General features: G+C 36.6%; 1 long non-coding RNA gene across 2 annotated transcripts in view; it reads right to left on the bottom strand.

The window, feature by feature from the left end:
- LOC135301454 (uncharacterized) overlaps positions 1 to 12,653 on the bottom strand; it is a 42,504-nt gene that overhangs the window by 10,514 nt on the left and 19,337 nt on the right. The window lies entirely within an intron of this gene.

Here is a 12,653-nt window from a genome sequence, read left to right as displayed (position 1 = left end):
AGATGTTGCGAATAGAAAAAAGGTCTCAGAATTTTCCACTGCAAGAAAACTGAAAAACAACTTCTAGGTTAAACTGTAATGTACTAACTTTTAGTGATTGGAGAATAGTAACATGAATATGGTAATTATAGTAGTTATGATAGGCTATAGATAAAAGTTAAGGTATAGATTGGTTCTACTGTATTAGGATGCTCAGCAAACAAAAGTATATAATGCATTTGTAACCTAAACTAGGGGTCTCCAGGCCTGCCTGCAGCTGCAGCTGACAGCTGTAGGTACAGGCTCTGTCACCCATGACCCTGGACTGCTGTAACATCTTGGATTTAATAAACTGCATTTGGAAGAGCCACTTGGAGTCCTGCATCTTTCATTTAGGCTCTTACAATTCTTAATAAGCATTCTATGTAAGCTGTGTTATGGTATTAATTGCATATATATATTATGTGAGGCAACTATCAAATATATTTATTTATTTAGTTAAGCTTTTTTCCTATGAATTCAATAATCAAAGACTTCAGCAGGAATAGTTATGTCATCAAACTGTTTTTAAAAATACATCTTATTTAAAATGGAATATTATATGTCGTTAACAAAGATAAAGTAACCATGGTTTTCTTCCTTCTTCTATATCCAAACAACCTGAAAATATGTATGAAAAAGTATACAAGCATACTTACCAATTATGATCGTTATTGTGCCCCACTGTGACTATTTTTACAGCACAGACATTGTCACTGCTGCTGTGTAGTTTTGCACAACAGCAACATTTACCACTTCCTAAATAAACAGGGTTCTCACACTTCTATGATACTGGCTTCACAATTTTACAATTATTTGTGAAAACATTTAATTGTCGACATGTAAATCTCATTCCATGACTTTTGATTTGACCCAGTCATTAGACCCCATTTGTGATACTTGATACTATAATTTGATGCCAAGACTTTTGTAAACACTTCCATCAACTAATAGATGAATCAGAGGAGATGGAGGAAAAAATTATTCAATTTTGCTTGCAGATTGGAGATTATTCTCTTTTGAAGATACTGTTAAATTATGTAGATATATTTGCTCTCAGAAACTAGAAAAAAAAATTAAGCTTGAAGTAACCAAAATTCTCAGTCCTCCTTCCTCTGCAAAAAAATGGCATGCTACTCAAAAATTGTGCAGTCATATATAGACTCTTAGAAATATTTAGGTTGGAAAAGACCCATAAGATCATCAAGTCCATCTTTAACCTACCACTGCCAAATACATCACTAAACTATGTCCCTAAGTGTCACATCAACCCCTCTTTAAATATCTCCAGGGATGGTGACTCAACCACTTGCCTAGGGAGTCTATTCTGCATATGACATTCCCAGTAGCCTCTTTATCATACAAAATGATCTGACAAATAATACCCAATATGATAAAGTATTTTTAAGTGAAGCAAAATATCCCAATTCCTTGCTACTGTACAACCTCTCTTCTCTGTAGCAAAGCAGCTGCAAAGATATTGTGTCTTTAAAAATGTAGGAGATAACATGACACCATTCTGTAATTTCCAAGTTAATGACAATTAAGTTCATCAATAAAATCAAGGCTAATAAGCCCAATAATATATCATGTTGACATGTTTATTTAGCTACTTAAATCAAGTTGCCATCTTTGCCTCACACTGTGCACTGTACCAGACATATCAGGGGTTTTGGCACCTTCACTCTCATGCCTATCTCAGAAAAGCAACACATAGCTGTAGATAGAGGCCATATGGGTTAAAGATGGGAAAGATTTCCAGAGACAGTGGAAGGAAAGATAAAAATACAACTTCCATGGACATAGGTAGAACAAGCTTCTGCAAAGATGCGAGAAATGCTTTAACTTCAATATTTTTCAAAACTGGGCAGTTGCTATTACAGAAATCTAAGGTACAATCCACAGACTGGCCCTGTCATTAGGTCCTGTAGCAGGTTGTTCCTGCTAGATGTGTTCCTGCTGCGCAGAAGCACAAGTAGAGGAAAAATATAAGATTAGAGGGAAATCGGTGAGGAAGAAAGAGAGAGGTATAATTATTTTATATAAGAATTATATATTATATAATGTCTCTATAAGTCTGGAGACAGGGAAATTATACAGGTGTCAGGACCTGGAGGGGAAAACCAATCAGAAAAAAAGTGCTAATGGCTCCTTAGTTGACAAAAAGTGCAAGGGAGTCTGAAGAGGCAAGTGCTCAAAAGGGATAATTCCTTAAAGCAATTACATACATATTATTCCCAGTTCTGTAATATTTTAGATTTAGCTGTCCTTCTATTTGAAAAATATGCATGTGTAGAGAACGGGATTTGACTATATTTCAGAAATTATTTTCATAAGTTTATAAAAATTGCTGGTGTTCTTACAGAGGAAGAGACGTGGAATGGGGAAGAAGAAAGTATTCTAAAAGTACTTTTCCCTTTATTTATTGGCAAAAAAACCCTTAAAAATAGAAAGGAGGGTAATGAATAGAGAACTAAAAATAGAAATTAGGGAAATGAATAAAGAACTAAAAATAGAAAGAAAACAGTAAGGCAATAAAGACTGTTGGTTATCCCCACTTAGAAGACAGAGGAGAATACCTAGCAATTGTGCTTCAGCAGAAATGGAAAGGTATATATCAAGAGTAAATTTTTGAACATGAGTTTCTTGGAGACATTTAGAGAAAAGAAATATGGAATTTTATGTTACATTATAAATCTTAGTGCAGTTTACTATTCTACTGTCATTTCCATGTTCAAGTTTTCCCTTAATGTGAATCTTCCTTGCTGTAATTACATTCTTAGAGTTAGTTCCAATTCACCAGGGTCTTAAAATTCTTTTCTCTTTGCACAAAGTCTTGGTATATATTTAAACTATTTTTCACTCCTTCTGTGAATGCATTAATAAACCTGTGGTCTTGCTATTCTCAGAAATGTTACAACAGGGTAAGGCTACAGCCTTCTTGAAACATGGGAGGTCAAAGCAAAAAGAACCCAAAGCCAAGAGATAGGAATGATGCCCTAATTATAAAGGGATTTTTAATTTTTCTGTGGGGGGTGAGGATGAATATTTTTTGTGGTTACTTGTAGTAGCTCTGAGGGTCAGATTTTTGTTACAGGTTTTAAATTACAAATTTAAGTAGATTAATCCTCATTTACCAATAGTAGCTTCAGCAAAATTGTAGACTTCTGTAATTTTAGCTCTATCACTGGCTTAAAAAGGGGTATTCACTGAGGGGAAAAATACTTTTGTTTGTTTTACTTGTTACATGGCCCCCTAAAAGTCTGTTACATCTAAGCATGATTTGCTAAACCGGCACCATCTTTAATACTTATAGAGTACAAAAACTAGACTTCAGATTTTAACATATAGGAAGGCTGCTATCAAAAGTCATCTGGTCTACTATTAATTCTTGTAGTACAGGCCACAAACAGAACAAGCCAAAGGAATTATATAAATGTGCATAGGCCAGGAAGACTGGAAACATATAAAACAATTAGTTAACAGTCATGAGTAAATTGCTCCCAACACAGAGTGATTTCTTTGCTGCTTCATTTTAACTATTATGTTACCAAGTAGAGATGGCAACACAAGGGCCTTGGCATAGCTTTTTCACAGTTATTCCTGGGAAACATCTTTCTCTCCCTTTTTTTCACTACCTCAACACAAAGAAAAAAATATTTCCTGGACTTACTGCGCATTAATCATAAAAGAGAGAGTAGGGGTAGGGGGAAAAAGGAGAGGAGCCTCCGGAGTCAAAGATCAAATCTTCATAGAAGTATGATCAATGCTCATTTATTGTTAGGTTCTGGGTACATTTATATGGTTATCCAGGGTTCAAGCGACACGGGAAAGTATCTGATTGGTTAACAAAGCACCATGCATAAAACAAAGAGCATTTCTTAAACATATCTTGGTCACGTAGCTTAGCTTTCAGCAATATCAGCATAAAATTTTCTCATCCACTGCAAGCATCTTCAGACCATGTTCTTTCACATCTTTTTCCCTTGGATGCAGTTGGCAAACATTCTCATGCTGGCTGCCCATAGGCAGTATGCCTCTGCTATCAGGCACGTACTCAGAGTGTTTGCAAACATGCTTCTAAATCCACAGAATGTCCATTGTTTTGCCTGCAGGTTTGTGCACATAGGCTACAGTGTCTGTCCAAAATGCTCTCTAACACATTAATATTCTCATTTCTTACAAAATATTTAATTTTATGTTCATTTTTTTAAGATGGTGTGAAATCTGTTCTCCTGGCTAGTAAATGTTTTTAATAACTATAGAATATAAAATGCAGCTCTTCATGTCTTCAACACATTTTGATTGCTCAGTCATGTTGAAACCTAATGTCAGAGTTTGACTATGTGAGTACAATCAACTGCTAACTGGGAAGCACTTACTCAGGCCCATCTTTATCTCAGCTAGAAGTGCCATTGATACCTCTGTGTATCTCTTTTCCTAAACAGGCTTACAGAATATTCAACTGCAGAAGTACCTAAAATAAAAAACTCAATTTAAACTGGAACACAAGTTCTAAATGTGTTCTTGCAGAAATACTATTATAAGGTATATGAATACCCAAATCCTCTAATCCATTATGACATTAGGATAGACAAGGTAAAAAATCATAGACAATTTGGTGGATTTATTATTTGAATATATAATGCCACTAAAGAGTGAGAAGTCAAAATGACTGAAGTTATAAAAAATATCAGCAACGATGCCAGAAATAAAAAACAGACTTCTATCCACACTGTAACCTGCACAGAATCCTTTAACAACTATATGAATTGTTGTGCGGTGGGATTTGATGAAATATTAATCTAGTAGCTCATAATAATAAAAACAACTTTATATCAACATGTACTCACTGGAAAACATAAATATTTTGTCTCCTGTTCTGATAAATCATTCATTTTAGTCTAATATTTCTTGATTGTATATCTCTCAGAATCTTGGCCCAGTCCAGGAATTTGAATCACATCAGAAGTCAGAATCCTGGACCTCATGATGTCTCATTTTAAATATGAAAACATCTTGTGCCAAGCAACATTGTTACAATGTCAATAAAATGACTATGTGAAAATTGATTTTTGTTGGAAGTCCACTAGTGGCTGTGTATAAGTAATCAACTTGTGAAGAAGAGCAGAACAAAAGCAATGGAGGCACAGAGATTTTTCCATTGGATAAAAAGTCAATCAAGACCTGTATAGAAATGATGGGTGAATTTTCCCATCTCCTTTCAGTAAGATTAATGTTCCACTATCTGCCTCATGACTTGCAGTTTTCCTGAATGGTGTTGCTTCTTTGAAGAAAGGAATACACACAGAACAGAAGGATATGCACAGAACAGAAACAGAGGTCCAAAGCTTATTTTTTCTGAATACCTTACACTAGTATGCATTTATTTAGCTTTCACGATACTCTAAGAATAACTGATCATTACCACCATAATAATAGTTGCTTTGTAGTATGACATCTGTTGAAGCAAACACCTGCAATACGACCATGCAGTTTTAGAAATCTTTTTTCCTTTTTCCAGCTTGGCTTTCTAGCTTTATTCTGTACATTCCAATATAGGTTTCAACTAAGAATTGAAATGCAAGAGACAGGACATTTACTGATCCTGATAGCTTGAATGAGATTCTCATGTACTACATTTATCTCAATGGCTACACGCTAACTCTCTTCTGATGTAACCAAAATGGTTTTTTTCAGCCATAGTTACCTTGCTTTGCCAACTCCCCACTGCTGCTCCTCATCAGATTACCAGTAAAAGATGGAACCATCTCCAGGTTCCATAAGTGCCTCTAGTCATTGGTATTTCCATGCTTAGTATTGCGCTTGAACTCCAGTGCACAAAATGCACAACATTGCACAGACACTTATGGATAAATTAAATAATTGCAGACTAAATCTAACAATGACATTAATCTACAATTCAGCATTTTCCCTAACCTTCAAAGCTTATTAATGGCTATGTTGCTTTCTTCTGTCGGGTAGAGTTGGGCTTTTACAACTTTGCAGTGAAGAGTGTGTTGCTGCAGAACAAGTTTTAAATATGTGGCATTGTTATGTCTATAAAGCTGCAATCATGAGGAAATACACTTTTTTCTCCAGACATCCATAGTTTTTGGCAGTAAGAGTCATCAGCATACCCCAGGGAAACAGAATGGATATCTATCTACTGTAAGTGGGAACTTAAGTAGTTCTTTGGCATTACTGAAGCCATGTGCTATGAATCTATTTATTATAAAACAGATATTTACCCAAGGGTAAAAGGAAACTAAAAATAACATAGAAAATCTTCTCAGTGGCAAGCAAAAAATATGTACTTCATTAGTCTGTGGCTTCATGAAGGAGTAAGTACTTCAATCTATTTAACCTGGCCTTCAAATGCAGCCTGATGTCTAGCTCCTCTTCAAATCAAGATGGTGCTCTAAGGCTCAGCTTCCTTTAACCTCTTTGTCTATACTAATACTGCATGTCTCTTATTTCAACATCCTGTCAAGATTTCATAGTAAGAAAGAAAATAATCAAACACAATACTTCTTATTATGTTATTCTGTACTCACTCTCCCGGTGAGTCAAAAATAGGTCTGTACTTAGGACAATATGAATTAACCAATGCAACTTTAGAGAAGTCAGCATGAATACCAGTGCTAATTCACCTCACTTTAGAGAAGTCAGCATGAGTATCAGTGCTAATTCACATGACATATAATTTCCCACAGTCGGGCTTTTTTTAAAATTTAGAGTTAGCTCTGATTGAGCCAAGTCAGATAATATCCATTCTAAGCTGTCATTTACTTTTACAAATACATACTCAGTTCCACTTTGTACTGTTTAAGAGGAAACAGACATACAAAACTGCTGGTGGTATTTACCTTGTGCAAGTGCCCAGATGTGCTCTCTGGAAGAGGAGAGACTACCCCAGGCCTAACATGACTTGTTCCAGATAGCTCCAGCAGCCCCAATGCCTCTCAGCTCTCTAGCCTTGAGCTCCATAGGGGAAGCACAGCTGAGAATGGGCAGAGCATGGCCCAGCAGGGGGGTGGTGAAGGAAAAAGGAAAAAACAGTTGAATTAACTTTCCCCAGGTCAAGTCTGTTTTGCTTGTAATGGTAATTAGTACATGACCTCCTTGTCTTTGCCTTGACCCGCAATATTTATTGTCATTTTAATCCCCTATCCAGTTAAGGAAGATGCACTAAAAAAGAACAGCTGGGAGAGGATTTGGCAGCCATGCAATGTCAAAAAATATCTATTGGAAGGCTTGGTTATCTAATAAAATTATTCTTTATTAAAAAGCCAGTGCTACAATACATGTACACACAGAAACAGATCAACAGATATTTGCCAGGGTTGCTAAAATAACAATTTTGTTTTTAATTCAGAGGTTTAAAAAGAAAATTCAATACTCAAAGAATAGGCAAAGGAATAAACTATCAAAGTAAAAGGAAAGGGAAACAATCTATCAGATTTTAGATTAAAAGGAGGACTGACATCAACAGTTACCAAGCCACAAGCCTAACTGGAGAATTGATATTAGAGAGGAAAGCCATTATTTTGTACTCATGCTCCACAGAGCCATGTGTGCAATTATATTCATGCTTAGTCAGAATAAAAGAAGAATGTCTCATGTGATGCTAATGTCTTCCAGGTTTCTGACAACACAGTTACTAGGTCCATTCTTCAAGAAGAATGATCAGCAAGTATAGTTCTATAAGATTAGAGGAAAAAGGTCATGTATCAAAGAATAGCTGATTTTCTCTTAAAATTAAATATCGGAGGCAAGCTTACACTGTGTAACTTGCATAACTAATTCAGATTGGCATGGTTATAACTACTAAGTACGGAACACATCACAAATTAAGAAGAAAATTAAGAAAAACAAGAAAGCTCCCAATTTGTAGAAAGAAGTACAATATGCAGTTAGCTGCTAGCCATCCCTAGAGCTCTTGTTCTGTAACAAACACGATGAAGAATTAACTATTATGTTCTTAAATGAAGCTGCTGTGCATAAGCGTCAGGTCAAAAGTGGCAAATGGAATGTCCTAAGCATTATGCAGATCAGTGGAAACACACAAATCCCAGCCTCTAAAGTTTGCAGTTGCCTTGTCAGACAAGTAAATGGGCTTAAACAAAGAAAGACAATTTGGGAAAACAAGGGTAACAATAAAACAAGTGTTTGGCATAAAAGCAGCTGCATTAGATGTATTTGGTAGAAAAAATGTGAAGCCCTTGCAATAAAGAAAGTCTCCATTTTGGGGATGCCAACTCTACTTCAGGTCATAGAGCAAGACAGCAGAGTGTCTTTTATATTTCAGCTAAAAATGTAATTTGTGGAACAATTGGAAAGGGAGAGTAAAACTCAATAGCTAAAATGCTTTCACTTCCTAGTGTTTGGGAAGGAAACAATAAACATTCCCTTGCTTGAGATTTACAGTAAGACACTTCACACACTATTAAAAAAAGTCATTCTTCACTGTCAACAGGGTAGATGGCAAGTAACATAGCAATATATATTAACTGTATTGCATATTTTCACATTTTTTGAGTGGAAATTATGTTCACTAATTATATTTTTTTCTCTTCTACTAATGATTTTTAGTTTATTATTTTACTGTAAGCAATTGCACAACAAATTAAAGATTGAAAACACATTATTCTCTGCATAGTCTAAAGATTTCCCCCTCCTTTGAAAACCTGCCAAAATTTCTTCACAGTTTTTCTGATCACTCTCAATGATCTGGTCAGACCTTCACTAGGACCTGTCAGCACTTGCTGTTTTAATCACCATATAAAAGAGGTTGCAAGGGTTCTATCACAGAGAACATTAGCCTATATATGTGCAGCTACTCACCCTTCAATGCAAGGCTAAGTCTCAGACTCATGAATCAAAAACAAGCCGGTGCTGGCCTAGTCTCACTCCTTTTTTTGCAACAGGAGGTCATGGACTTCTGACTCATTTATCAGCTGATGATGATTTGTTTGTTTGTTTTTCCTTTTAATGTACCAAATGTTTCTTAGATGTCTGTAAACTTTGTTTTCATTTTGTTTATGTTTTTCTGGAAGTGTGTTTTCCCACAGAGGTTTCTGAAGTAATCATTATCTCTTCTTTCCCAGATCTGTGTGTTTTGGGACACAAAACCCAAGTAGCAACCTGTCTACTGCCAGATGTTGGATATCACATTATGTGTAGCACAAGGGAAAAATATGCCCAGAACCACAGATTTCTAAGAACTTAAGTCACTTATTCCAGGAATAGTATTCCTGGTGTACACCATTCTGAAGCAATGGCCACTGGGTGCTATGTTTGTTCACATATGTTTGCAGTATGGATCACAGTACCTCAAGCTGTGCATTATTAGATCCAGCCAGTTTATTCACTTACTAAGTAATATTTTGTGTTTTGTGTCTGGCATAACTACTCCTTAAAAAGCCAGTGTCCTACATGTGTTTCATGTCTGAAATTTACCAGACCGGTAGGCAGTTTGCTTTCTGTGACATCCATAATGCCAGCCAGTACTGCTAATAAAAGTTTAAGGCATTTAACCAAATTTCTATGCGAAAAAAAGAATGGTGGTTCAGTGACAACAAAAAAGACAAAACAAAAAACCCATACTCAGTCTTACAAAAACAGTGTCTGAAAAACAATTAACTCATAAATCAACAGTGTTACCATGCAACAGTGTCATGTACTTAATGGATTAATTCAAAATTAATCCAATCCCAAAGATGAGGGCAGCTAGAATCAATTCTTTCTAGTTTGTAAACCTTGCTCCTCCCAGCTATGCCTTATATTCTGGTAACATCTGTATGATACAGCTATACTTTTTCAAGAGCTAAATAATACGGGATCAATTTTATCTCACTTAGGTTGAGCTTTGTGACTAACCATTTCAAAGTTATATGGTATCTGAGTTACTGTACCTAATAACAAAGTCGTTTGAATAAAGCATGATCTTCTTTTCATAATACTCTTAAAATAAACAAAATCTGATTATTTCTTACATACATGGTAAGGGGAAAGAAACCCAAAGGAAACACTGTTTTGTTCAGGAAGTTTATGGTAGAGTTAAAAGCTTAAACCCAGTTTTCTGCCAAGCCACTGCATTGAGCCTGAACCTCACAGGCATCCTTCAATTTCCCATTTATAGTCAAAAGTATAGTCTATTAACATACTTAGCATTTATAATAGTTGAGTTTGATCCCAGCCACAGCTCTCCCCCCACTTCCTCCATGCTGCCATGACCACACAAACAGGAACAAAATGTTTGTTTTAGACTAAATCAAATTAAGGAATGCTTAAGCACAAATGAACGTTTCTGACTTGCTCCAGTGGGATCTGTCTGTGTGGAAATATGAAACTACATCTACTCCAATCTGCTTTGGCAAATAAACTCCTCCCCTCACATTTCTGAAGAAGCAAAAGGCTACATGTACCCATCAGATAAACATTTGCTCTGATGCCTAATTGTGCAATTAGAGATTTATTTTTAAAATATTGACATGGTTCTTTTCTGTCTTGCTAATTTATTCATGAACAGTTGTAGATAATTCCTGTAGTAGAGCATTTTTCAAACACTAATTTAAAGTAGCAGCATCCAGTTCTTTACAGCTACCTGAGATTTCAATAGGGGGAAAAAAAACAATGGAGTAGTATTTACTGAAGAAAATAAGGCAAAAAAGGACAATTGATTCAGGACTGGAATTTACACAACTAAAGCACAGCTATGTAGCAATCTGCCACCAAGAACAGTGAACAAGATCACGTGGGAGTTAAAACTATATATTGCCATATGGTAGATTGAGAGAACCTAACAGAAAAATACCTGAAGTTTTCTACTTTAAGAATATGTCTATAAATAAAGATAAATAAAACCCAAGGAACAAAAAATGTTACTTCTCTCTCTGAAATTGGGACCTTGCCCCCACATTATATGAATAAATTTGGAAAGAAAAAGCAAACTACAATAAAGTTTTCTGATAATACAAGGAAAATTCCTCATTTCAAAACTGTCTTTCCCTTGTAATCAAATTCCACACAAAGGCTGTCATAGGAATAACATGACAGACAATTGCTCAGGTGCAAGAATTCTTCAGGACTCAAAAGCCCTCATGTCTTTCATCCACCACCATTGCTTTGATTACCTGTTCTTTTTATCTCAAATTCTGATGGTATCAAATTCATGGAAGCAGGTATTAAGAAAGGCATGGGGTTGTGGGGAGAGGATTCCTTGCTTGGGTTAATTTACAATATTTTTTGTTGACTTCAAAATATTTTTATAATGGTGACTTGCTAGGAAATTGTTTGTAAAAAAAAAAATAACTGGCTGCTGCTTTCTAAGTGCTTCAGACTACTGACTGCCAAAAAATGTGGGGGTGGAATGGGAAGAGTTCAGCTGGCCAAAATATGTTCCATGGAAAAAAATACTTTCATTAAAACTTTTTTTCCCCCCAGTTTAGTTCACTTTTTAACTTCTGGGAAAGTAGTGCTACTTTTCATTATCTGATCTATTTGTAGTGTCCTGGAAAGATCTCTTCTCTGTGTGTTGGAGGTTAGGATATTTCCTTTTTTTTCCCTTCTCCCAGGGCATTTTCTCCCATGTGTTGCCTAAGAGATGAAAACTGCAACACTGAAGATGTGGCAGGGAGGAGATGGAGGGAGAAGGGCGCAGTTTGCTACCATGTCTTAACTGGGCAGCTTTCTCTTGGGAAGTGCAAAATACCACAAGATTTTAGCTGCGGGGTAAAGGGCTGGGCTCGGCCCTCACTCGCTTCAGGCTTTTTTGCTCTAATTTAGCCCGACACCCCATGTCCCCTCACGGCTTCTGGCACAGCTTCAGAGTTTTTGCTGCACTTTTTTTTGTGACCCCAGGTGCGCTCGCTTCTGCTGTTCCAGCCTGCTACTCCAAGGTTCCTGCTACAGCCCATTTCACAGCCTGGAGGAGCACTGAGACTGGTTGTTTCCTGTGAGTTTACAAACAAATCCCCTTTCCATCTCTCCCACTAGCTAAGCTGCCTTAACCAGTGAAGAAGCAGCTGAGCTCACACCACAGTGCCCTCTGCAGCCGCGGGTGAAACATCACACCTCCTCTGCCCAGCCAGGAGCCACCAGCGCCCCTGCTGGCTGTGACAGTTACTACACCAACTACATCAAAGGGGAATGTGCTTGACAACTGAAAGAAGGCTGTTAATGGGTTTCTGGGTTTTTGGTTGTTGTTGCTGCTGTTGCTGGTATCTATTTGCCTTTATATCTATATGTATATCTATATCTATACATATATACACACACATATATACACAAATACTTTTCCCGAGGACATTGCCCGATGTTGGGTGAAAAAAAGTATTTGTCCTGGTTTAGGGTGAATTTTGGGAGTAAACATCTGAAGCAGACCCTCTAGAAAGCAAATTCAAGAGGCCCCTCTCCCACACTGGTTCAGGAGACATAAATCTCCTTAGAGAGAAGTGGAAAAAACTGTTTATTTAACAAGCAAAGTATTCATAAACATGGAAAAATTAATAACATAAAACAATGGAACCTCTCATTGTTCTGAAGAGATGGCAAATTCAGAGAGAGAGTCCTTTTCATGGGATATAGCTCAGTTCGCTCAGTCTCTTATCAGTCCCTCCTGAGCTGGAAAA

Source organism: Passer domesticus, chromosome 1, assembly GCF_036417665.1.
Source record: "Passer domesticus isolate bPasDom1 chromosome 1, bPasDom1.hap1, whole genome shotgun sequence".
Classification (NCBI taxonomy): Eukaryota; Metazoa; Chordata; class Aves; order Passeriformes; family Passeridae; genus Passer; species Passer domesticus.
The sequence above is the reverse complement of the archived record's forward strand: the minus strand, read 5'-3'. Positions and strand labels throughout refer to the sequence as shown.